The sequence below is a fragment of the Erithacus rubecula genome (assembly GCF_903797595.1).
Source record: "Erithacus rubecula genome assembly, chromosome: 3".
Taxonomy (NCBI): Eukaryota; Metazoa; Chordata; class Aves; order Passeriformes; family Muscicapidae; genus Erithacus; species Erithacus rubecula.
This window is the reverse complement of record NC_136689.1, coordinates 38,117,218-38,144,751: the sequence shown is the minus strand read 5'-3', so window position 1 is coordinate 38,144,751 and position 27,534 is coordinate 38,117,218. Positions and strand designations below refer to the sequence as shown.

The following is a 27,534-nucleotide window of genomic DNA, read 5'->3' as shown; positions in this document are numbered from 1 at the left end:
TGTTACACCACCAAAGAGCTTGTATCAAAGAGGCCCCAAGCACCAAAGACAATGTAGAACATCCTCATCCCACTGAAGACAAATGAAACTATTTAATGTATTAATGTGTTTAGAGTGGAAGGAGTAGAGTCATTACAGACTAAGCAGGATAGTGTTTAATGAAGCAGTGCCTCTTCTAAAGGCCTAACTAAGTAAATGAATATAGAGAGGAAAAAACTCACAATGTTTTAGGTTGATAGATAGAGCAAATACAAGTTTAAACCTGCAATTAACAACCCAGTCAACAAAACTTGTCTGAATAAGAACAAAGCTCAGCAAATTCCCAGTAAATTAACCAGAAGAAACACAATGGGACTGAGCTTCAGTCAGAGTAAACAGCTTAGTTTGCTTCAGAATATTCGATCTAAGGGATATCTGGGGTTCATGTTTCAACAATAAACTTAGAGAGAGAACTTTCTTTATCTCTAGTGACTGCAAGAAAACAAAAGAAAAGAAAACTAGGACTCACACATTTGTAAGGTCAATAGGAAGATCTGTGACTAATTTTCTCTTGCTTGGAACACAATAAAAAAAGAAGATGCCAAAGTTGGAACAAACACAAGAGAGATATACCAGAAGAAACTAATGACTACAGACAAAGGGATGAAAGACACAGAATTGAAATAAATATATTAATTAATTACAAATCTGAAAATAAAGAAAAAAATAATTAAAAAGTGAATGAAGGCACAGGGAAATGACAGCAACACCAGGAGCACTTGTAGCAGCATGGGATAAAAAGGCTTTTTGTGCACATTTCTAAAATACAAGTACAAACATAGAATATCTAACACCAAGTCAAATATTGCAGGGGAATAATACTACAGACAGAGGATTGCACAGAAGAGTTCTTTACAGCCTTGCAATTTAAAAAGGTTTCCAAGGCTTCCTTTTCTCAGCTCCCCTAAGACCATTCACTCAGTGCCAACATCCAACAACGTAGGAAAATGTACAAATCCTGAATTCCTCAGGGAAAGCACACAGCTTTTAATGCACAGTGAGATTTCTACTGAGCTGCAGGTGTCAGGTACTTGCAGTTTGTCTTTACTGCAAACAAGGTGCAATGACCATATCTAAGCTCCTGAATGCACCACTACTAAATTACCTGTTTGAATAATAACTTCTTCCCACGAAATACTAGTGATGTGAGGAAGAATTAGTGCCTCCAGTTACCAATATGAACAAGGCTCCATAGACTCAACAAAGTCACACAGAAAGTCCAGGACAAGAGTGCCTGCAATAGTAATTTATGCTGTTCAGTCTTCAGAAAGATATAGGAGAATAGGAATTTGTATAACCACCACACAGAACAGCTGAAAAATTACACAGGCTGAAATGTTTTGTTGCTTAGGGCAATACTAAGACAACACAAGATGCATAAAAAGACAATTAATCATATATGTGTTAGTTGAAGATGTCTGCCTAGGGAAAGGGGTTTCTACTGTGGGGTTGAGATTTCCAGAGGCACATGGAAGCTTTGGCGATCACCCAAGTACTCACACATTTCTGCCTCCATAAAAGAGAATGGAACAGCCACCAAATCCTTGAACTTGAGGGCCAACCAATGCCCTCAGAGGATTCAAAAGGAGAGACCACAATCTACTTTGAGAAGTATTCTGCCCATAGTGTTTTGAACACACCCACACACAATCCCCTCAGCCCCCAGGTGAAATCAGTGGAGCCACTTGCTGATGACACTCTTCCTGCAGATTTGTCTCTTTCAGATGTGAGACAAGGATTTACTTCCTATTTGGTCAGCAGATGCCATCTCCACACATTGTGTATCTACATTTTAGTAGGATGCTTCAAAAATTACTTTCTAGCACTACAAACATGACCCGTGACGGTAAAAATATCTTTGTTCAAGTTGTTCCAGTAGGACAACACTTGTACTTGGAATTTCACCTGAATCCTCAGACAGTGTTAGGTTAACTCCCAAACATTTCTGTTGAGGAAAAATCAAGGTCATATCCCTTCTCCTGACAGCTCTTTATCAAGCAAAATATCACACGATAAAGACAAAAACCTGACCTAATGTATTTAATGTAAATATTTTTATGGGAAGATTCCTGTTATAAATAACAGAATGAGGGCCACAAATTAAGTCTGTAGAACAGGATCACACAGGAACATGCCAACACAAGAACCCCAGATTCACACACAGCATCCTCACTCGTTTTGCCTGCTTGTCAAACACTGATGTAAAGAATAAGCAGCAGCCTTCTGCTCTCAATACCACACTGGCCTTCACCACATCACAGGCTGTGAGGACTACTCAGTGACAAGACACACAGGAGACTTTAGTTATTGTTGTTATAATTCACAAACAAGCAAAAATGGGAAAATGGAGAAAGATTTCATCCTAAAAGCATCTTCATTCCATAAGCTGGCAAGCACAGGCATTGTGCAGAACGCACTCTCTCAGCAGTAACAACTGGATAAATATTGCAGATATTTTGGAAGATGTTATTTTGCTCCTTTTTTTGGGACACAATATCATGGAATACCAAGAAAAAAAACCTGAAAGTGTTGTGGCATCAAGCTGCAGCTAAAGCACAGTCTTGAAAGTGAGAGCATAGCTGGCAGCTACCTATAGAGTTTTATGCAGCTTCTAGGGTCAGAAAGTTTAATTACAAAAGGTTTTCAATGCTGATCTCCTATGCCAAGTGATATTTCCATCTCATGCACAATCACTTGAGCAGGTCCCATAAGCTAAACTATGCTTTCACTGGCATTTGAGCAACTACACCAACCTCTACACGTGCAAAAAGGGCTGCACAGTACAGGCATTTCACTGGGAAGGAAATGCAGTGAAAGCAACTCAATTTTCCCTATCAATAATGTAAGGTACTAGAATAACATCTCTTCAAAGCAGATGAAAAAGATTGCATCTATTACTCCAGTAATGTCAAAAGAGTCACAGCTAACTACTAATGATCAGTACACACAGTTTGTACACTTAAGGTTATTGAAGGCATCATGACTAGAAAGGAATTTATTGCTACTGTAGCTGATGTGCTCAAACGAGCAGGCAGGATCAGAACAGGGAAAAGGAAGAAGCCAACAGATCATCCACAGGGGGTAAGCAGTTGGCTGTATCATGACTGTACCCAATCTGTCTGGTCTGTCACTTTTCAACCACCAGAAAAACTGGAAAAAATTATGTACAACCCAGCTTCCTAAGAATGTGGATCACAGGGACTGATGCACAGTTCACCAGCCTAGGCCTATCATGCTTCTGAGGATATACAGCTGTAAAGCTTAACTGACTTTGCTACTACCAGAGAAGCCCTCTTTTGGAAATGGATCCCAAATGGCACTGCAGAGCTCCACACTCCTTGGGATCAGAGAGTCCACAACAAACATCACTGTGTCCTCAGCTAATACTGAAGGTATCCCTGAGAACAACTGCAGGCCCTCCACAGCAGGGATGCACTGCACATGTCAGGGTGCCTCCCATTCTCATCTTGTATAGCCCATACAACTCACATATAAACCTGGAGACAGCTCCAATTTCTGTGGGCAGCTCTACTGCCTTCAAAAAAAGCTCTCAACTCCCAGTAAGCCCTCAGGAGATCTCTGAAAAAGAGTTCAGCTTTTCCAGCCTGGTCTAAGCAAAGTCCTACTCTTCAGAGTAACAACTTTCTTGTGTGCCAGCATTGGAATTTTGATACAGAATTAGAAAAGTCCAGGAAATAAGGGCTCTTTTTATATACATCTTTAAAGCAAACTTGCACTTTAAATAAATAGTGAAATTTTATATCTAAAAATCCATTAAATGGAGCATTGTAAAAAGATCATTATTTTAACTGACTTCCAGAAAATTACTGAGATGTTCTACAGTTTTGAAAGACCTGATAATATTATAACTTTTTTCCCTCCTTTAAGACATCTACTATGTTGCTTTATAGAAAAGATGCTCATTGATAAATCTAGTTTTCTATTTTTGATTAAAGCAGGTCTTAACTTTTCCATATTGAATATTTTTGGGTTACATTGAGTTTAGCAAATTAACCATTGAAATAGAAAATATGCCCCTTTCTAATACATTGTTTCCCACGAGTTCTGCTTCCTGTAATGCCAGTCTGCTTGTCACAACACACACACACACACCCATCCATAGAGTTGTCCCCCATCCACAGAGCTGTGTTTTATGACTTTGTACTCCTCTTTTTTCCCTGTTGTCATAAAAAGCCATATACTACTTTATCTCTAAAAAAATTACCTTTCAATTAGTATTGACAAGACAGTGATAAGATGAAGATTATAGGCTAAAATGAAGAGGTGGTTATCCAGCCTGAAAAGTCCAGTTTGCTAGAGGACTGAAGACAGGACAATTTTACCTGAACCCAAAGAAAGAGACTTGCCACCACTACTCCCAAACAACTGCTAACGGCATATTTAGGAAGAGTTAAAACAGAGAAGAGATTTGGAGAAATAACTATTTATATACATCCTACCCTTAATAAATATTATACTGCTGGTAAACACAGACCTCTCAGTAAGCTGCACACTGGGCTGTTCTGTGCATCAGGTTTGAGAGCAGCTGAGCCTCTGGAGACCAGCAGAGTCTGTGCACACTGAGCAAAAACCTCCACGAAATCCTGTCTGGCTCCATCAACATCTGCAGGCTGAATCAGCCCGCTGATTTTAAAAACACAAGAAGACTGATGTAAAAATAAGAAGTTGCAGGGTTTTTTTATATACCCATGGATATATGATAAAGCTACAGCATGGCAATGTGACTGACTGAGAGGGTACTGAGCTGGAAAGTGATGATGCTTGTGAGCTGGAGCTGGACGGGAGCAGCAGGACCCAAAGGGGAATGCAGCGGCCACTTCTGACCTCTGTGCTGTCTGTGCACTACAGAACAACAAATTGCACGGGTACCAAGTGAATTCCTCCAAGCAAACAATAAAACTCTTTAAAACAATGCCACCTGTGTGCTGTCAGCACACCATGGCAGAGGGCAATCTCACCAGCTCCACAGACAGACTACAAGTCAGGCAACACAACCCTCTCCATGGCTCCAGGGCAACACGAGGAAATTCCACCCAGCAGACGAAACACAAACCTGCTTTGGATTTCCAGGACAACCTGTGTCTTTCACACATCTATCCCTGTCTCTCCTCAAACGTGGAGGCCTGGCTGCTCCACAGATCAGCCACCTTGAAGGCAGGGAGTTAAGATGCTATGAAGCATCAAACCAGAGAGGGGCCACAAGCTGCTTGAAACATGCCAGGTCATTTAAATTCCCAGATGAAAGTCTCCAGCAGTGGAGGAGTTTCAGGATTTCAGGATATGGCAACGTGAAAAATCCTAAACCAATAAAAACAGAACCTAATAGATGCCAATGGCAAATGAGGTGGGGAAAAAAGGGGCACAAAAGATCACTGATTCTATGAATAATTGAAATGTCACGATTAATCAGTGTGAGCCTGAACTTAAACTACATAATGGATTAATTATCTAATGAAACACCAAATGTACTCAAACTGTAATATTCTCCCCTAGGACAGGGCTCAGAATTCCAGCCGACATTTTGTTCCCAAAAAACTTCCAGTACAGGCATCTATATATAACTGCAAACCTTTTCCAGTTGTAGAAGCAAAGTGTGTAGGTAAAGGTTTATAGATCTTGAGCTATGAATGCCCTCCCTTACCTGACACAGAGTAATAAAATGGTAGAGGAGAGCCAAATGAACATTTTAAGCTGTAATTACTTTCTGATGGTGAGATCACTGAATGTATCACTCCTTATTACAGATTAACATCTTAATTATACTGTGTGGGCAAATGAATCAGCACTTTAAGACTGATGGGTTGGGTTCATGTTAAAAAATGCATTTGACTTTTTTCCCTTTTCACATCAAGTCAGGAATTATTTCATAACTCTCAGCTGATAAATAATTGGGTGAAGTTTAGCAGATATAATAACAGATTGATGACAGAAAAATATTACAAATCATCTCCTGACTTTCCTACAACGCTTTGCTCTTGGAAGTCTTCTGTGGCAACACATTTCTTGCAATGAAATTTGGTGACTTGCTGGAAATTAAAGAAACAGCTGTTGGGGATGCTGTTAGAGCTCATTCTTTTGAGCTTAACAAAGGTTGAATCACCTGCTTTTTAGAAGGTATTCAGTGCTGCCTACTTTTCCTTGTTATCTCCTGCATTCTCTTCATCTGCCATAGACTACAGAGGCTCCTGTCCCTTCCCTGAGCAACATACCCTGATGGGAAATATAAACAGCATTTTGTATGCACATCTATGCCATTTGAAAAAGAAAGAAAATGTTACATACACTTACAGTGCATATGTAGTGGCAACATCAAGCAAGTTAAAAACGAAAGGCACAAGATGTAAGATACATCATAATCTTTAACATAATTTATCACTGTATTTGGAGGAAATTGTCTTGACAACCTATAGAAGAAATGAACAAAGGCTCAAGATATGCCAGTTACTGCTCAGCAAACACATCTGCAAAAAGATCTTTTTCCACCATATAAGAACATGAATCACATTACAGATGCTAAATGAAAATGCTCCAACACACACAAATGACTACTTGTGAAGAGTTCTCCAAAGCCTCATCATTTTTTCTAGATTATTAGTGTGCATTAGGGTAAAAAACATTTTTAAGAGTTTGGCATTATATTCTTCCAAGTCTCAGTGACATTTTATGAGAAAACATCAACAACCATCATTTGGCAAGAAATCCTTTCCAGTTGCAGCTGAGTCAATCCTCCACATGATCTGTAGTAGAAAAAATACACTCTAAAAGCTTAAAGTAACCTGAAGTGGATATACTTCATCTTCCTTGGGTAGAGAGATCCAGACTTAAGTATTTTCTGAAGTCTGATTATGAAGAGAATACCTGGGAACCTTTCATGAATAAGCATTGCTATAGGTTTTCAAGAAATCTGGTATAACGCACTGGAAAATTGGTTATCTTAAGATGTCAATTTCACAAGATTCCTGTTTATTTTTCTCCCATATTATAAAATAACATGATCGAAGTGAAACAGACAAATGTCCAGTTGGAGCCAGACTCTTTCCAGTACTAATGATGGATGCTCCTTCAATTTAATTAGGCAGAATCTATCAGATCAGAGAAAATCTCGTCTTGATCTCAAGATAATTACACTGATTACTTCAATGATTACAGCATAATCAGTGGCAAGTCTTGCAATTTAATCTTGATAAACTGCATCTGGTGACTGCAGATGGTGTCCTTGCCCAGTTGAGAATCTCATTCTATTTTTGCAAAGTGCAAATCTAACCCCTGGTAACAAAACTGTGTTATCAGAAACTTAAGAAACTTTAAGGAACCACCTTGCAAAGACAAGCAAGATTCAGACCACCTAGAGACCTTTCTTCCACTTTTAAGGGTGTTTATTGGGTTCTGTGTACCATGATCTTTAGGCTCATTTGAGGTTCACCCAAATGCTCCTGCAATTTGGTAGAAGACAGAAGTTGTAATTAGGCTGGGAAGGCTGTGCTGATAATAAAGTCAGCAAGGCAGAAATAAGTGTGCAAATCTGAAGGGACTGTTGAGTGAAGAACACGCTGGTGCCTCTGCAGTTCCTCAGCCAATTTCACAAAGTCTTGCTCTTGCTGGGTCAAGATTACCCTGTTGTGTTAAAACCCAGGAAGATAAGGCAGTGTTTCTCCCTGCACAACTTCCCAGTGTCACAAACACAGAGCAATAATTCATGGCACCAAGAAGTTGCAAGGAAAGAAGCCAGCAGAAGCTATTACTAAAAGGAAGCAACCTGAGTGATAGTAATACACAAGATGAGACTAGAAAGAAAAAGAACACACTTCCAGAGCAATTACTCTGAAAAACTCTTAAAGGTGGAGAAAAACCCCACAAGATAAATTAGCAAAAGAGGACAGCAGTTAAAATAAAGTACCTCAGCAGTTACTAATTCAGCTCCTTGTGCTTTTAAATATGCTACCTGTGTATTAACAGGACCTTAAACAAGCATACAGGAGTAACTCATTTAGAAAAATGCAGGAAAAATAAAATGTGTACCAGCATATAAAAGAAACCAATCAAGTTTGAAAGTTCCAATTAAAAGCTCTACACCTAAAAGTGAATGTTCAACACCACAAAACCACACGCTTCTCCTAATGAAATTAAAATTGTGACTTCACAATATAATTCAGAAAATACTGAAAGAGACAGCAAGTATGGAATAATTATGAGATCAATAAGCAATTAAGCAACTTTAAAAGACATTCAAGTGACCTTCCACAATCAAGTGACACTCTGAGTTAGCTACAAGCCATTTGGGCTTGCCAAAGAAACTGTCTGATCAGTGGTGCTGTTTTTGCTGTGCCAATGGTTATTACACCTGCACACTGCCACTTGCATAGCTGAGAGCCAAGAGCACATCTGCAACACCACACATGCATACAATGTACTTCCCATTTCTGCACCAAAAGTGTCAAGGAAAGGTATCATAATCTACTACATCAAACCACCCACCACAAAAAAACACACCTCCACTTCTAATGTTTTAATCCATGAGCAAATTCAAATAACTGTAATTTATTTTTCATTAGCTTGCCAGCGAAACTTATCTCTTGGTTTTTTTCTGTCCTAATAATAGATTTTCCTTCTATATTTAGGTATCATTGTAATTCCAAAAGCTCAACATGTGGTATTCTGGAATAGCCAGACAAAGGAATTTTGTACTTCCATGAAAGTAAGATTACCAGGTTCCTATCAGGACCCACTTTTAGCTCTGCTGGCTGCTACTGCCATTAGAAGCCAAGGAAAAATTAGCCCAAGTACAACTTCTGCAGCCCTGCTTCAGGTTAGGATCTCCCAAGCAAGCAAAATCTAGCAGTGTAAAGCTTCAATGCCATCTTGTGCTGGCAGCACTTCCCTAATTAAGAATTTAAGGCCAGATGGAACCATTAGATCATCTAATCTGACCCCCTGCCTACCATATGACGTGTCATTTTACCAGTAAACCTTATATTGAGCCCAAAAATTTAGGTCAGACTGAAGCATGTCTGAACTGAAAAGACTTCTGTGTGCTCACTGTTCTTGCAGCATCCTGTATCAACATTCACCATAAGAGTTAAACTACTCTAGCAGACTTATCTGCTCCACCAGGTTCCAGACACCAAGCAAGACAGCCTGTTTTCAAAAGAAAGTCTATATTGAAAGATAATGTTCCACTGTTCATCATCAACAGCTGCATGTTACCACTTTCTCCAAATGAAAGTTAGACAAACTGGCTATTTTTTAATCTGCTGGTGAGTTACATCAGGCCCTCAGCTGCCATTAAGGAACTTTTCAAATTACATGTGTTACATCTAAGCAACAATCAGCATGTTTTCATTTTGAAATAAGTGCTCTGGAGCATCCCCAAGGCTTCCCAGGAAATCAGGTAATTTATTTATTAATTTATTTTTAACCACGTAGTACTTTTCCAAAGTCATTAAAAACTTGCTGCATTAAGTTTCTCTTCTGAGGACATGGATGATAGCAAGTTGTTATTATGACCTGAGGTTGCAGGCCGAAATATTTCAAGGGTTCTCTGACCCTTACTCAGCAAAAATCCTCAGCCTGTTCACAGCTCATCAGCTTGGTGAGAGACAAGCGAGCATTCAACGTTCACAGCGCCGAAATAAGAGTTATCACCAACTGCTAAAGAAAAGAAACAGCTCTAAAGAAATAAATCTGCTTTTCTCAGTGGAATTAAACACCAGCCTTTATCAGACATGGAATCCAGCTGTGCAAATAAAAAACAAACCAAGGCACAGCTGCTCGATACTGAGTGTGCAGAGATTTTCCAGTCAGTCGCTTTTCCCAAGGAGAAAACAAAAGGAGGAAGAGCCAAAAGAAATTGTTGCAATGGCTGCCTCCAAGAAGAGAACAAACCCTTGAAGTCACATTTTTACTAAGGGAAAAGAGGTCTTTATCAGTAGCACTAGAGCACAACAGAAGCAGACTGAGACTTGGTTCAATAAAACCCCTATTTTAAAGACAAAAATATATCAGCACTTTGTGTGTCCCCTCTGAGGTTATACAGCCAAGTTGACTTTGGCAAACCTAGCTGATACAAAAGGCAGGAGTTGAGAAAGAAAAAAAAATCTTGATTAGCTGGGCAATGATCCAATAAGCAAGACACTCGAGGCTGCAAGTTCTCAGCTGAAGAAGCTCAGGTAGAAATAATTTATAGAAAATTAAGTTAGGTCATGATAATGAGATTTAAAGACATGTGGGGCACAATTTATTTTACTATGGCTTGTTGAAAAATTAAACCCAAGCAGAGCTAACAGGAAGGCAAATTTAACTCTGGTTACAGTTGGTACTGGCACTGAGATAAATGTGACATATTTGGAATGGAAAAGAGAATATAAGAATAGGATTAAAAAAAAAAAAACAAAAAACTTTTTAGCACTATTTTTTCTCACTGCAGGAGAAAGCAGGGCAAATTCGATCCTGTGAATCATGGCTGCTTGTTTCCTAATTTTAAAACATCCCGGCACATAGCCCTCAGTGGCAAGTGCAGTGGAAATAGCTGATGGCAAGAGCTGGGAAAGGATGGATAACAACATCTACACTTGATGGCAAAGCCCCTGCCATCAAGGAGCAGGAGGGAGGATGGGAAATCCTAATGGGAGAAGGTCTCAAAAAGTGACCTTGCAGGTCACTGGAAAGCAGCAGCAATGGCAGGAGGGATGCTGCCACCATCGAGGGCTCTGTGAGTTACCTCAACAGGTTATCTGGTGGCACCCTGGGCTCTGGCTTCACTCGGAACAGAGGAGGTGACATTTTGTCCTCAGCTGTCCCTCCTGCCGCCCACATCTGCCACACTGTGCAAAACACCAGGTGAAGGAGAAAGAATAGTCACTGCAATGGATGGATGCAGCAGTTTGCAGGAGAGGGGAGGGAGAGAGTAATGAAAAAGTGTTAATATTAAAGTAATAAAGCTTGTGGCCATTTTTCAGTCTGAAATGCACAACACCGTAAAACAAAGCTTAAAGGCACTCACTTCTGTTCCAAACCACCTGCACGCTAAGGCACCCTGCTATTAGCACATAAGTTGTTTACTACCAGTCTTATTTCAGTCAGACTCCAGGAGAGCCATAAAGCTGACTTTTTTCTCTCAGTACAGAAGTCCAAGTGGCCTCAGGTTTTCCTTGGTGTGCCAAGCCCCAGTGTGTCACCTGCGATCCCTGCCCAGCCACTAACCCACTCATTTCTAGTAAGATGCATAAAAGTCAAATCAAAGCAAAGGGAATCTGTGCCTGGCACATGGCACACATACACCCCTCCTTCTTGCCTGTTTCTCCTCGAGGTCCTGAAGCAGCACCTACTCTCAGTCACACTTTCCCAAAATGGTCTGGGCACTGGTTGGTAAAATGAGACTTCCATTTCCTCTCCTGAAACAACTGCTTAAAAAAACCCGAAAAAACAGAGAAGTAATGAAATATAATGGCAAATAAATAATGGATATTCTTATGAAATGAAGACATTTTTATCTGTTTATTTGTCACTTGCCTCTTCTTTGCTTATTTCTTTAGTTTGCTCTTTTGTTTGGCCCAAATAAAAGCATGTGAATTCAAAGCAACTCACCCACTTTTTTTCCCTCTGTTAGAAGCAAATATTACGATTCAGGGACTCTTTACAGAGATGGCCCAGCTACAAAGAAAAGTCTGTCTCACTGAGAGGGCTACTAATTCAAGGACAAAAAGACAGAGGCTAGAAGAACAGTGGTACCTACAGGACAGTTTAAGGCTGACAGATGAGTCTGTGGAAGAGCAAAGTAGAAAGAGAACCAGAAGTTAATGTCAGACCTATGCACACATCATGAAGGGAGGAAGCCAGATGTGGGAGTTTCACAAGAGAGACCACATTGGCTCACACGCTCATGGGTGATCTCCTTACAGCCTGGAGCCCAGCAAAACTGCCAAGCCTTAGCAAGTTCTATAAATTATACCATCTTTCTGGAAGCTACATGACAAACCATGGAACAGCCCAGCAGGAGCAGCAGCATTTTAATGACTAACACAATAGAGAGAGATGCACTGATATGGTGAAAAAAACTTAGTTTTCTCCATATGTACACATCTTCACAAGAGTCAATAATGAAAAGCACCCTCTTAACTGTCCTCCTTGTTTCAAAGACACCTTTATCTCTTATGCATTCAATTCCCACACCTGAATACAAGTCAGGAATCCAGGATATACAAGGAAGTCCAGATAGCCTAAACAACACTGTTATTGAGTCCCAGGCTATATTACTTTGAAGAAAACAACAACAAAAGATAAACCAAACTATCACTTGAGAGCAGTATTTTCAAATCTTTTTCATCATGCTTCCCATCACAGGAAACATTCTCTTACTCGTTCTCCTTTCCTTAGTTGCCACAGATGCAGTGCCACAGTCTGCAGCAACAGGCAGCCATCTTCATAAACTGGTTCAGATCTGAGCACTCCTGCACTCCTGACTGCTTCCCTTCCTGCTTTCAGTCTGGCAAAGGTGTCTTCCAGTTCCATCCTGCCCTTCCTAGCTGGGCAGTGAGGATAACAGACTGGCTCAAGCACAACAAAACAGATTACGCTTCTGTAATGAAGTGATGCCATACACCTTCCAGTGTCACTTATTCTGCTCTAAGGACAGTTTGCATACACCCCCTCCAAAAGGAAGCGTTATGAAAATGACAAATCTTCCACCTCTTCCAGCTGCAAGAAGAGTCCATCCTTGCAATCCTACATTTAAAACCTTTGCTAGCCTGAGGAGCAGCCCAGTGTTAAATCTCAGCCAACAGCACTGTTGACCCATTTTCAAGCTGATCCATTATAGTTGAGCAACAGTAGGGTGTTCACAGTGGCAACAACCGTATGTTATAGCACCATCAGGGCTCTCACAGTGCTCTGTGCTCAAAAGTGTCCCCAGAACATGAAAGGGACATCAGTGTGTGCTGCCAGCCACCACATGGCTGCACTATGGCAAGCAAGGAGACTGCAGGCAAGCAAACCTGTAGTTCTTCAGGGCACGAGCCTCAACAGCCCTGAAAAGCTACTACAATGGGTCTGCTTTCCTTTTAATATATTCAACCTTTCCTTTCTCTCTCCACCACAAAGCTGTAATTTTGCAAATAACCCCTCTAGAATTCTTTGAAGTTGCATGCAGAAATTCACTTTGGCAAAGACTTATTCAAACAGGGAGGAGTAGGCAAGTCAACCACCAACTCAGGAGGTGTCTTACAAGTCCATCTGCAATATTAACCCACCACATCATCATTTCATATTACAAAGTTACTTTCATGGCTGTACAAAAAGCTCTATTAAGAATGAATGATTAGTTCTCCATCAATGACTTTAACATCTGCCTTAGTAAGGCAATCACTTATTAATAACAGAATAAATAACAAGGCTTCTCTTAGAATAAATTTTTCTAATAAAATGAGAAAAGACTCTATAACATCTTAGTATATATTTAATTTAAAGTAGACCGAGTGTTTCCCAGGCAAAATGCTACATCCTACCTTTACTCATTAAAATAGGACGCAGCTTGAAGCTTGATCAAGAGGAAAAAACAATTTAATATTATTTCCTATACAGTGGCATTATTTCAGTTGAGCAGTTTCTTATTTCTGCTGCATTTTTCATAGTATTAGTATCAATACTGCCACTAAAATTTTAATAGATAGTGTTATTGGAGCATACATGTTTTCTTTATTAAATATGAATTTTGAAAAACACGGGAAAATTAAAAACATGTAAAAAACACTATACAATATGAAAAACTTCAATTGAAATACAAAATTTAAACCACATTGGCATTTTTCTGTCTTTATAAAAATACAGTACTTTTTCTTCAGCAGTTCCTCCTCCTGGAGCTTTCAGCCAGCTCTCTTCAAAACAAAGAGAAGGTGTTTCTTTGGTGCACTAAAGGTCACAGCTCTTTATGAACCAGTGAACAAGGTGGCCCCACTGAATGCTGCTTGGTTGGGCTCACACTCAGGAACTGAGCAAAGATAAGAAGCAGGAACACTCAGGAACTGAGCAAAGATCAGAAGCAGAAGCTCAGATGGCTGTGCTGAGATCATGCAATGTGTTCTCAAACAAGACACCTGATGTGGGCTATGTTATGAGTGGTCTACCATGAACAGACACACACATTGCCATTCTGACTTCAGAAGATGTGATGACAACAGCAGATATGCGAGGAAAATAAACAACCTTTTTTTGTGTAACACTGCCAGCAGAAAGCAGCCCAGAAGTTGGTACAGCTACTCTTGGGAATAATTACTGCAATACTTGCAGCCTCCCACTAGTTTTGAGGCAGTGCCACAGTTCCCATGCACAGCCATCCTTGCATCCATGCAGGATGAGGAGCAACCCTGGCAGACCTCCATGTGCTGCTAGGCTGAGTCCTAAGTGCTGTGCAACCCTCTGAGAGTCACTGGCTGTTTCTGGAATATAAGAAAGGGAAAGGCTTTTAAAAAGTTACAGTGAACTGAAATGTGGTGGAGCCGTGCTGGAAAGGTAAATGGACACTGCTGAGAACAAGTGGCTCCTCAGCTCTCACTCCACTGAGTGCAGGTGTCCAGTGTCTCTTTGGAGGGCAGAGCTCACTAACCTTTGCTCCCCATCAGTGGCACACACCCAGCAGGAAAGGGATGTTCATACCCCTGTCAGCCCAGACCAAGCTCAGAAGCCAGGAGCCAGGATCCTGCCTCAGGCTGATGGCTCCACCCAAGAAGCAGCAGTTTCTGGTTCTGCTGAGCTCAGGAGCTGTCAGGTTCCTGCTGAGCTGGAAACAAAAGCTTAATTTTTTTTTTCCTTCTTCTTTCTTTGACAACTGCACAAAAACACTTGTAGATTGGGACTGTTACACCCCTGCAAGCTTAAAACAACCTTGCTCAGGCATGGAGGACAGCTCTTGATGGCAATGTGAATATGACTGCATACTAATTCACCTTGTTGTTCTGACACATGAAAACCACCTCTGAAATCGCTGCACTGTCTGTAGTCATTCCTGTTACACATCTCTGCACAGTCAGCACTCAGCCAAGCCAACAAAGGAAAGAAGCACACAGAAAAAACCTGCACCTTTTTGGTAGATTCATACTGCTTTTTGCAAAATTCTTCCTTTTATTGTAATCACAGAAAGACATTAATAGCTTAATTTAAATACAGATCCAGCAAGAGACTCTAAATTTTTTTAACACACACAACTCTACACAGGACTGGTTTGTGTCTAAAGCATATTAAGTGAATCTCTGATATCTGGAAAGACAGACTGCCAGGAAAATTTAAAATGTACTTCTTCCTTCAATATTCTATGCTCAAAAACCCCAGTCCCCAGGAAACAATGAGAAAATCTGGAGCCATAAAGGCTTGTTGTCAGCAGAGGAGGATCCAGTTAAGGGACATTTGACCACAGTGGACATACACAAGCCCATGGATCCAGAGTGGATGTATCTGTGAGTGTGGAGGGAGCTGACTGAAGTTTACAGGAGGCCACTCTAAGTTATCTTTCAAAGATCTTAGGGATCAGTGGAATTTCTTGAGGACTGCATGAAAGCCAGTCCTATTTTCAGGAAGAGGATCCCATAAACTACAGGCAGGTCAGTTTCACCTCCAACCCTGGGGAGGTGATCAGCAAATAAATCTGGGAACAATTCCCTTAACATATGGAGTTAAATTAAATTAGTGGAAGTAGTCAGCATAGATTTATGAAGGCAGAAATCACATCCAACCAACCTGATAGTTTTCTGCAATGAGATGCCTGCTGAGATGAGACAGAAGTGATGTTATTTATCTTGACTTCAGCAGAGCTTTTGATGCTGTCCCTCATAACATCCTCATTGACATACTGATGAAGCACAGACTACATAAGGAAATAGAGAGGTGGAGAGAACACTGGCTGAACTGCTTGGCTCAAAAGGCTGTCCAGCTAGAGGCCCACCACTAGTGGAATACTCCAGGGGTCAGTACTGGGACGAACATCATCTACATTTTCACAACCAATCTGGAGGTGGGAGAGAATCTCCAGATATCTGATGATAGAAAACTGCCAGGAGCAGTTGATACACCAGGTGGATGTGCTGCCATCCACAAGGACCTGGACTGGCTGGAGAACCCCATGAAGCTCAACAAAGGTGAATTCCAAGTTCTGCATCTGGGTATGGTTAACTCCATGCAACCCTTCGTGCTGGGGTCTTATCAACTGGAAAGCAGGCTTGCACAGAGCAACACCAGGGTCCTGACAGACACAAAGTGTGTGCCCTCATGGAAAGGATGGGTAACAGCATCATGGGCTGCATCAGAAAGAGCATCACCAGCAGGTTAAGGGTGATCCTCCCCTCCACTCAGCCCTGGTGAGACACCTGCACAGAGCTGGGTTAGTCCTGGGATTCCTGGTATATACAAAGCATGGACTGAAACAAGTCACCAAAGGCCACCCAGTTGATAAAAGAACTGAAAGATGTGATGTATGAGAGGCTGGGATTCCAGGGACTGCTCAGCCTGGCTCAGGGCAGGTCTCATCAGTATGTATAAACAACTGATGGGAGACAACAATGAAGACAGACCAGTTGTGCCCAGCAAAATGACAGGAGGCAATGGGCACAAATTGTAATACAGGGAATTCCATCTGAAAGTAAGAAAATAATTTCTTTTTCCTTTTTTCTGTCTCCCTACTGCCAGGGTGGTCATACCTGGAAGAGGTTACTGAGAGAGGTTGTGGCATCCCCATCCAAGCCTGATGGACATAGCTCTTGAGCAACATGCTTGAGCAAGGAAGTAGATTAAACAATCTCCAGAGATTCTTTCCAGCCTCAGCCATTCCGTGATTACTTCCAATCAACTTAAACAGAACAGCTGAAAGAACTGCAATTCAAGCAGAAAATACTCAAAAGCAGCATAACTTAAGACAGAGGTAATTCTAGGCTTTGCAGCATAATGCCTGAATCCTACAGATGCACATTTTTATTTCCTCTTTATGTTACACTACCGTACAGTTCTGGGTTGTCTGTAAAGAAGAGATGCATTTCATGGGGTTTGTCCCTTGCAACAAGGAGCTAGTTATAAACACACACCCCAAACCAGAATTTGGCTGTAGATGTTTTCTATCATTCAGATTTTATGATTATAGTTTCCACTATGACTACAGTAGGTAAACAGATCCAATTACAGATGTTCTCTTTTAAAAATACTATTTGAAAGGAACATGGTGTAAAGCATTAATTGAAATGATGATCCTTTCCACAAGGACAGTACTTCCTGAGAAATGGTTATATTAGCAAACTAACATTGAAATGACACAATTACTGTGCTCCTCTGTGACCCTAAATCAAAGTAGCATTCTTCTTTTTTAACTCATGCCAACATCCAAAAGCAAAGAACCAAAACTGCAAATGTTTGTTCATTTTTTGTAATTGAAGTCAACAAATTGAATTACTGAATTGATAGCATGACAATATCCCCCCTAAATATGCATAAACTTATCCATAGACTCTTGAAAGGAGAAGTTTTTTAAATGACAACAAGTCACACACAGTCAATTTATTTAGGTAAATAAATTCCTAAGAACCTAATGGACCAATTAACTGATTAACTGAATTCAATGCATCAAACACCAACCTAGGTGCCTTCTCTCATACAAGCTGTTTTAAAAACACTGCTCTTAAAGAAACCAAACAGAGAGAGAAAATAAGTTTGAGCCTTTTTTTAAAAACACTTTTGGGCACCAAAATGACATTTAAGCTGGCAAGAAAACAAGGGAAACTTTCATTCTGTTTTCTGTACACAAATTACAGAAGATAATCCTCAAAGTGTAGCTAGAAAGCTTCAAAAGAAAATAAAACCACTGAACAAGCTATCTAAAATTCCAGCTTTTGTTATTAATTTTAGGATGTCAGTCAAATGGATTGTAATAGGAAATACATTTTTCCATCCTTCATTTACAATGCTCTCTTAGAACATCTGAAGCCAATTCACAATGCTCTACAGGGATATGACATTTGCCAAGAGGAAGAACACCAACTCTGCAAGAACAAGCCACCAAGGTTTTCCCTGCAGCCTCCTGTTGGGATTTGTAGCCTTAAAAGGAAAAATGTTTTTTTATTGTGCTGGTCCCCAGCTTGCCAAACAAAGAGCCCCCGGCTCTGCTTGGTATCTGTCTCCTTGCATTCACTCAGGGATTCTGTGTGGCTTTCTCTTGCTGTTTTCATCTCCTGGTATCATTCAAACACTCTATCAGGCTATTTGCTTAACCTGGAAATCCCAGGGCCCCCCAGCAGTCCGAGCTCTGAAGGAAAGTTCAAGCAGAAGCAAGGCACATCCCCTCTGCTCAGCACCTCTACAGGTCCAGGGAACCTGGAGGTGAGAGGGGGGACACCTCTGCTTCACCAGACTTCATCCAAAGCCTGGAGGGAGTCATCCATGAGGTTAACCTCCACATGTAAGCAAAGGACTTACATCATGGGGTCATGCAGTTCCTGCCTTGGAAATAAAAAACAACTACCACCTGAATTTTTGAGTTCACAGTAACAGAAACACCTTTGAAATTAATGTAGTGATAGCACTGATAGCAAATACATTCCTTTTAAACGCCTTGAACAATTTGGCTCTTACATTTCAAGACAACAAGTTTAATTTCTACTTCTATTTTACACTGAAGAGAAGCTCCCTTAGTTACTAAGCCTAAAAAATGAGAGCCCAACTCATACTTTCCTATAGTCATTAATTTTGAACACTGAAAACCACTGCTCACAGCTTTTCTTATGGTGGAAAAGGGCCACACAGAGGAAATTCAAATGCCCAGATAATTAATAAAAATACTATTTAATATGGTAAATTCAAGCATGGTTACATAAAGTAAACAAGATTAAATAATATGGCAAAGAGAAGAAGCATTAAAAACATATTTTCCCTTATAACACCAAACAGGAGTCACATTTATATACGTGGGGTAAACTGCTGTGCTTTTTTTCTGTTTGCTTCCTATAAAATCACACAGGAAATCTGTGTTCACATAACACTATCAACGAAATGCTCTTTGCTTTTTTACAACTTGTTGGTAATGAACATTTTAGCTCTCTTAAAAGGTGAAGAACAAATCAGCCAACCTCTTTACACATGTCCTATGAGGATACTCATCCTCAGTAAAAACAAATCTCACTAGCCTGAGTCAGCAAGCTGCAGCAGCATGTGGTGAAACTATGACACGCACCAAAAGCTTAGATACTTGTTAATTGGTAGCAAGATACAACAGAACATGCCCACTGAAAACTACCCAAATTTCCCAAACGGCCTCTGAATAGCTTTATTTTTTGAACAAGAACTTGTGCTTCACATTATATCTGTGCACATCATTTTCTCCTTCCTCCCTAAATTCTAAACATTTTTCTTACATTTACTTCTTCTGAGATTCAGTAGTGACAGCTTCTTCTTTGCACTCCTACATATATTTTGCACAAGCTGTTAAACAGAATTAGTCCACACTCCTCTTTCGTGTTTTTCCTGTGCTCTGAAGAAACCTAATACACACTTTAGAAAAATCCCAGTTTTGACCCTTACCACCAAGCTACTAACTTGTGCAAACATAGTTTGGCTGAAGAAATACCTTGTGGACTGTGGTCATGCAAACCCTCCAAATGGCCACAAGAAACATTTACCAGGTGAAAGCAGGTCCAAAGTGGCTGGCAGCAAAGGGGTATGAACACAGCATTTGGAAGAAAAGTTGAACATGCTGAGTGTAAACTCTATGCTGCCTTTAGCTGCCATGACACCCCTTACAAACTGATAGCCACAAAAACATTTCCTGGTATCATTTCACAGTTTGCACTCTGCACATGCAACAACCCAGGTTAGTTCTAAAGGATACCATCAGCAAGAGGGCTGGCTGAGACTTGTACCTAAATACAGAAAGAGATTATTCATTTACCTTGAGCATAAAGGTACTCACTCCTCAAATTTCATGACAAGTCTTTATTGCAAATTTCCCCTTATCATACAAAATCAGCATGAACAAGTTAGAATCACCTAGAGAACTGAAGCCTTGTGGTCTTCACAGATCTAGCAAAGCAGAAAGATTGATGCAAGCAAATTTGCCTTTCCTCCCCAAAAGGCAAAATTGCACCTTGATAATTCTTTCAGTTGCAGTTCACTAATTATCTTTTAATTGGAAACAAAATTTCGTGGTAACAATCACCAGCCTTAATGTTTGAGTTTTTAAAAATAAAATAAAAAGACCCCAAGAGATACTAGGGAGAAAACAAAGTGAGGTGGCAATGTAAAACTGTCAGATGAAATAATTCAAGTCTGAACATCCTTCCTTCACCACACGGCAGCAGGAACAAAATCATCATGTGCAGTATCTGAAGCCCGTGCCACAGAACAGAAAAAAAGGTGGATAATAAGGAATAAACCTATTATGCAAGTACATATGTTTGATATGTTTAAATCTGGAGGCACACTACCACTTCCTGCAGAGTTTTCTGCCAAGTTCAGAATCCTTGGGGAAAATGTCTTAATCCCCAGCAATGACGCAGTGTGAGAAGCCTATCTGGGACACACTTAATGCCATCCTCCACACAGAGGGTGCACTTCCAGGAATAAAGAGTTAGTCACCATGTCTACCTCCACCACCCATCTCCTCATCTTTTGCATATCCTGCTCTGCAGAGACAGGCATTCACACCTACAGGATGCTGCTAAGTCATGCGGGGACATGGCATGCAGGGAGCTGCTCTGCTAGAGAAAACGCCTGCAAATACAATGGACATCCCACCAAGATTTCTTTTTGTTACATGGATTCCCACTGGTGGCTTTGCTAACACTCCATTCCTGCATGGAAGCACCAATCTGCTTCTCCACACTTTCTCATGAAGGCTAGAAAGGGGCAGAGAGCTTCTTCTTGCACATACTGAGACTCACGGGAGTCATATGAAACAGATAAATTATTAAAATGGTTTAAAATCACAGAATCATTGAAGTTGGAAAAGACCTCTAAGATCACCAAGCCCAACCATTAACCTGACCACATCCAGCATGTCCAACTGCCTCTTGAACACTTCCAGGGATGGTGATTCCACCACTTCCCTGGCAGCCTTTTCCAATGCCTGGAACACAACTTCAGTGAACAAGATTTTCCTAATATCCAGTCTAAACCTCCCCTGGTGCAATGAGACCATCTCCTTTGGTCCTGTCACTTGCTACCTGGGAGAAAACAAAGAGTCTCTTAGGTATAATCTCCAAGTTATAGGAAATAATTTGTTTCCCGTAAGTTTCTCTGTGGAATTGCGATTTATGCAGAATTCTGTAAACATTTCTTGTCAGCTCACTCCCAAAGCTCATCTCCGAGTGGGATAAGATCACATGCAGCAATCCCATGAAGCAAAGGAATGAGTCATCAATCTGAAAGTTGAACAACAGACAGAATCATAGATTCAGACCAAGGTAAGCATAGTAATGAATGAAACACCAGTTCCAAAATACATCTCTGGAGAGAGCAGTCTAGAATGGCAACTCATAAACAGACCTACCTAATACAGCATTTAAAAGCATATATGGGTCACCAGTGGGATACTTAACAGAAAAACACCATGGAATTCAAAGGGAAAATCTCCCTGGAAAATGTTTGAAACAGCTGAAGAAATTCAATTACACTTCTATAACTAAGTTGGTCAAGTTTGTGTCCTATGTTCTTATAGGCAGGCACAAACACTATGGACCAGGAAAATGGTATTTTTAAACAAAGTAAATAATTTTAACTAATTTCCAGTGAAGTCTTAGTCTTAATTCTACTAAAAGGAGTACAATTTCCCATGAAGAAGGAAAAAAAGGCAATAATGCAAATGTTCTCTCATTTCCAGTACAAGTGGTTTCTCCTATGACTAAACAAAGACAGAACTCAAAAAATGAGAGTATGTCTCATGAACCACACGGACAAAAAAAGCTCAAAATCTGTTAATGTGATTTTGCTGGTCTATATACAAGTAATCTAGGTAATAAGTTTAGATTTCTACCAAAGCAACTGAGAGCAAAGCATGTCCCCAGAAATCTATAGCCTGATTAGTGATGGTGAGCTGAGATAGCACAGCCCCAGCTGCTCAATATTACACCAAAAAAAAGAGGTGGGCAGGTTCAGAGAAAGCTGCACATATTGGTTTCACTCCTATTAACAATTTACCCCTACTATCTCACTCACCCACTCCCTCTTCACCAAAGCATGAAATGACAGTTAAGCTGTTCAATATTCAGGTTACTGTCATCACAGATTATAAAATAAATTAACAAAATGCCACCATTCCACACAGCAATTCCCAAATATCATGCTAGCCCTGTGAATCTTCAGATGTTTTGCTCTCTTGCTGAACTCTTCTGCTTCTCCACTTAACCAGCCACAGCACTGGCATTGAGTTGCAGCCACAGCTCCTTCTCTTTCCCTACTCCAAGGCAGCAATGAGGATCACTGTGGGTGCAGTACACATCAGGGTACACACTGGGGATTGCCTGTACCTGCACCTCACTGAGCATTGCATCCCATTAATTCCCCTTTACTTACTGCATGCTACAGAGATCATATCTACCATCTCCAGGGAACCTTGCCCACATCCAGTGCATGACTGCCTGAGCTAGTTTAGCTCTCATTGAGAGAAGGAAAAGAGAGTGGGAAGAAGGAGAGCCTGGGAGCTCAGCTCTTCAGGAAACTTCCCCACAAAGTGACTCTGCTGGCTCAGGTGCACCATTCCCAGGTTTAAATTGTGGTGGTTCTCTTCCTGATATCACTTCAGTCCAGCCATGTGCAACATCCTGCACACTGACTGCATCATCTGGGCAGGGTGAACACGCTCAAGTAATACCAAAAATATATTAAAAGCATGAGTTATCAAAACAGAGCAGTGCCATTTAAGAACTTCCAACATATACCAGCATGTCCCAAAGATGGAAAACTACTAAATTTTTATATTGGTACCTCCAAACACATGATTCAACAGCTTAATAGGAAGATAAAACAATTTTGAAGATTATAAAGACTAAATCCCTCCTTCTCCAATGAGGACCTGCTTCTTCATTTACTGACTCTTTAAGGAAGCTCAGCTTCCATCTCTATTTTATGGCTTCTAATTAGCTCATTTCTCATTTTAAGTATTTACAGCTTGGGAGTTGAAAAAGCAACGGGGTAAGTGACGAGCAGAAGGAACAAAAATTGGCTATGCAGAATAACCACTCCAGGAGCTGGACTGCCTAACCTGCAGGCAGGATGGAAAGCAGCTTGGGAATGTCTCCTTCCTGCCCAGGAAAACACAAGGGGCTGTGAGAGACTGACTTCCCACCAGACTGTGGCTGCATCACACCTACCACGCAGTGACTCAGAGCACCCCTGCCACACACACAATTAAGTTCTGTCAAGCCACCACTGACCACCTCTAGAGCACACCACATGGCACACTTTAATTTAGCATTAGCAAAATACCAACAGCTCCTGGAGAGACTTGGATTTAATTCTACTTCAAAAATATGTTCACTGTACTAGAAGCAAAGTAGCACCAATGAATAACAATTACTAACTGTCAGCTCTTGAACATTTTCATACCTATACTGAAAGTCTTGGAAAGGATGGCTCCTCTTTCTCAACATGAATGCCAGAATCAGTATTTTACTGAAAAGGAAGACCATGTCAGATTGCAGATGTTAACTCTGCATTTCCTTCCTAAACAGTCCAGATCCTGATAGCAGAAGAAAAAAGAATACAGTATGTAAAACTGCAGCTCAAATGTTTTCAGCAGCCCAGCAAAATCCTCTTCCACACATTCTTGTGAGTTAAAAAACAGATCTGCTGTGAGGCACAGCATGTATTTCATGGCAACAGTACAGATTTATGTTTCTGCTTCCTGGGAAGTCACTGCTTTGTAAAAGGATATGACTGGCTTCACAGGTCAAGGTAAAATTTACTGTCCTGAAACAGACTGAAAATGGAAAACAGGTGTAGCAGCCAAAACACACAGAGCTATCAGAAGGGGTTGAGGAGCAGGATATATCAACACCAGTTTATACAATTTAAATAGCATGGGAGATGCTTTTCTTCTCCACCTGACAACTTCATCTTTTGCTTTCCATTTTCCTTGCTTCTCAGCCCTTTGGAAACCTCACTCACAAGGGAGAAGATGTCACATTTCCCCTGGAACAAAACTGACTTATGACACATTGTAAAATTCCAAAAATACATCATGCATTAATTTGACATATTCCTGTCATCCAGACCTTAATTTCTAATATCTTCTTTTACAGATGCTATTAGAAAACTCCTCTGCCTCAGCTACCTAACCTGTAATACTATAGGAGGCAAAGTGTCTTCTTGTTCACCCCAAGGTCCTTCACCCAGAAGATTCACAAACCTCTGGGGAAGGTCTGCTTGAATTTCTTCTTGAACGTACAATGTTCTCACCCTAGCAAGGGACTGCCAGTGAGCTGCTTTTCTCAGCCAACACTTTGTATTTTAACTCCAATATTTCCTTCACTGATTTCTCCCCCTGCTTCTGTGCATTAATTTCCCCACCTACTTTCTGCTCCTATTAACTCTTTCCTTTCAGGTTTCTTTGCTCTCCAGACCTCGGTGTGTCCCTCTTTACCACCAGACTACCATGGGTAGAATTTGAGATAACTTTGTAGTTATCTCAAATTCTGCAGAGGAGTACAGTCATGATTTCTGTGCAATACCCTACAAGCCTAGGAGTGCTCTCTGGCAGCTGTTCAAACTGTTCAGGTAGAATCCTAAAATTTAAGTGGGACCTTTTCTGTAAAATAGATGTGCTACTGCTATATAAACTTTATGCCCTCCTACTTCCTATAGAATTACAGCTGCTTCACTCTTGATTGTAAAAAGGCAGAACAGAGAGAGATAGGATATACAGACATGCTGAAATGGTTTATAATGTCTTCTGGTGGACAGTTAACTGTAGTCGGTGAGTCAGAAATCCGTAAGAGATGCATTTGCTCGCAGCTTTGGTACCTTTCTGGTTAGGAGTTATACACCAGCTCAGGTGAGCTGCCATTCCATATTCACAACAGACCTCACCTGGTTAAATGCTACATATCTCTTGCAGATAGCAGAATAATTATATGTATGCACAAATCAGATGATGTAGTGCTATGTATTTTTCACAGAATGTCCAAAAGTCCCCTTCCCTGGTTTGAGAGTTTGATGGTAAACAACATGAGTGGGCTCCAAAAACCAGAGATCCACCCCAAACTGTAAACTGATGATGCTGATATCAAACTTGTGTCTCTAAATCAGCCCTAAATTAAAATATAAAAGGGATACTTCAAAGAGATAATAAATACTGGTAACTATTTTTCACAGCCTTCAATACACACTCATTTGCACTTGTGAAAGACAATTACAAAGCCTTACACTGACTTCATGCATCACCAAACCAAAACAATGTATACTCCCTTTGCAGTGCTCTCTGTGACTGCAGAGAGTCTGGGAAAAACACAAACCAATATTCATAATTTAAACATTTCCTTTCTGTGTCTGATCCCACTGGTTTTTGTGCAATTGCTTCGTGGTCTCACCATCAAAAATCAGAGTACCATTTACTGTCATCAAGCTATCCTGGACATAAAGGAAAAGCAAAGTTCTATTTTTGAACCGAATTCCTTAGATGGGAGCATTGCCCAAGCAAAAGCAGCACCCTGGCTGGGCTGTGTAAGAGGGTAGGAGGCAGGGGATAACAATCTTAATATTTTTGGATGCAAGTTCAGGAAAGAAAAAGCAAAGACAGATGCTGTTAGCTGCAGAGGACACCTGAGAAGTCGCTCCACAGCACTCCACACATGAGCCAAGGCTGATCTTACTTTTCCTTCCCACATATCTGGGCAAGCAGCCCAGCTAAATGCACACAGCACCAGCAAGGAGACTTTGCTCTGAATGTGCTCTTTATACCACATACATTAGCCAATTTGACCAAAAACACCTGTCAATTCTGCCCAGAACCAAAAAAATTAAAAAATAAAAAAATATCCCAGAGCCAAAGCACCAGTGCCAAGCTGGAGACAATGACCCTGACTTGGGGAGCAGTTCCTCTTCTGTTCAAACACACTCTTAGTCATGTCTTTGTCAGGAACTATTCGTTTTCTGCCAAGTTTGCATAATCCTTTGCACAACGAGGTATGTTTAGCACACGATCTTTTACAAATACATTTTTAAAAAAGAAACTATTTTTGCAGCTATGAAATCTAAAAAACTTCAGATTACAGATTTCAGTCTGGCCTACTTCATTACACACCTCGTGTGCAAACTTATTACAGGAAAATGTTACCTAATTAAATTTATTATGCTTTGTGGGGCTGTTTTGCTAACTTATTTAATTAAAAACTTCTCAATTTACGTAATTTATCATGGCATGACCATTGTTAATGAAGCTCACAAAAGATACAAAGCAAAGGAGATGAAGCAGAGCAGAATGAAGGATTATGTTCTCTGACTTGCAAAGCAAAGAAGCCTGAAATAAATGGAAGCTGTGAGTGTTTGGAGCAGACAGTGCATTTATTGTAATTATTTCAGGCTGCATGCTGATTGGAAAAGATTAACATAAATAGGAGCTGCTATTGCAGATGTTTCTATTCTTGCTAGGAAATCCCTTGAATATAGGAAATACGGAATAAAAATGTGAAGATGCTGTAATATAGAATTGTAACTTTTTTCCTATTATTTTTTCTGTTCTGGACATACCAGAAGAAATGTAAATAAAGCTGTTAATCCTTCAGCACTTGAAGGAAAAACATCACATTTCTCTGCAAACATGACAGAATATCCAGATGTCACCTGACTGCCCAGCAATGAACACTTTGCACATTCCCTCCTCCCTTCCAGAAGTGCCCTTGAACTTCTGGCACCCAGGACACCTTCAGAGGCTACAGGGCCTGCAGCTACAACCACAGCCAGTGAAATAAAATCCACAGCAATTAACAGCATTTAAGATCCTTGTTCCTCCATTCACAACAGCAAATTGGATGCATAAATAATTTACATGTAATTCTGATATTTCCGATTTCTTGTCTATATCAAAGGCAGAATTGCCATTCAGTCTGGAAAATAATACATAGAACTCTTCTCTTTGAAAATTTTCCAAAATTTAGAAGTAGATAAAAATTCCCAGTGACAGTCCTGGAGGTGTGTTTAATACCTGTCATCTTCTGTTCACATCTCATAATTAGTTTCCTTGTCTCTCAAGGGTCCCAAGACACAAAACCCAAGAATTAAAGCAAATTACTCAGGATAGGCCTTTTCATTTCCTTTACACTGTGTTTCACAGTCACAGGGCACTCAGCTACACCACCATGGGCCAGTCCCCAGAGCTTCCCCAGAGCCTGGAGACCAAAGGGGCTCCTCAGCCATGTGATTCCTCCTTACTGGATGATGCTAGGAATGTGTCAGACCCAAACACTGCTTTCTTGGCCTAGCAGAAATGGATGGCTGCATGGTGACCAATGGCTTGAACCC

The 27,534-nt window shown here is 40.5% G+C and overlaps 1 protein-coding gene across 7 annotated transcripts in view; it reads right to left on the bottom strand.

Moving 5' to 3' along the window:
- Positions 1-27,534, bottom strand: part of LRRC3B (leucine rich repeat containing 3B) — a 134,379-nt gene that overhangs the window by 3,613 nt on the left and 103,232 nt on the right. Inside the window, exon 1 of one of the 7 annotated variants that reach the window (XM_079302858.1) lies at positions 23,623-26,026. The exons of 5 other annotated variants lie outside the window; for them this stretch is intronic. The gene's annotated coding sequence lies outside the window, so the exon portion shown is untranslated. Of the gene's footprint in view, positions 1-12,630; positions 12,771-23,622; positions 26,027-27,534 lie in introns of those variants that run through there. One more of the 7 variants, XM_079302859.1, reaches the window with a different exon arrangement.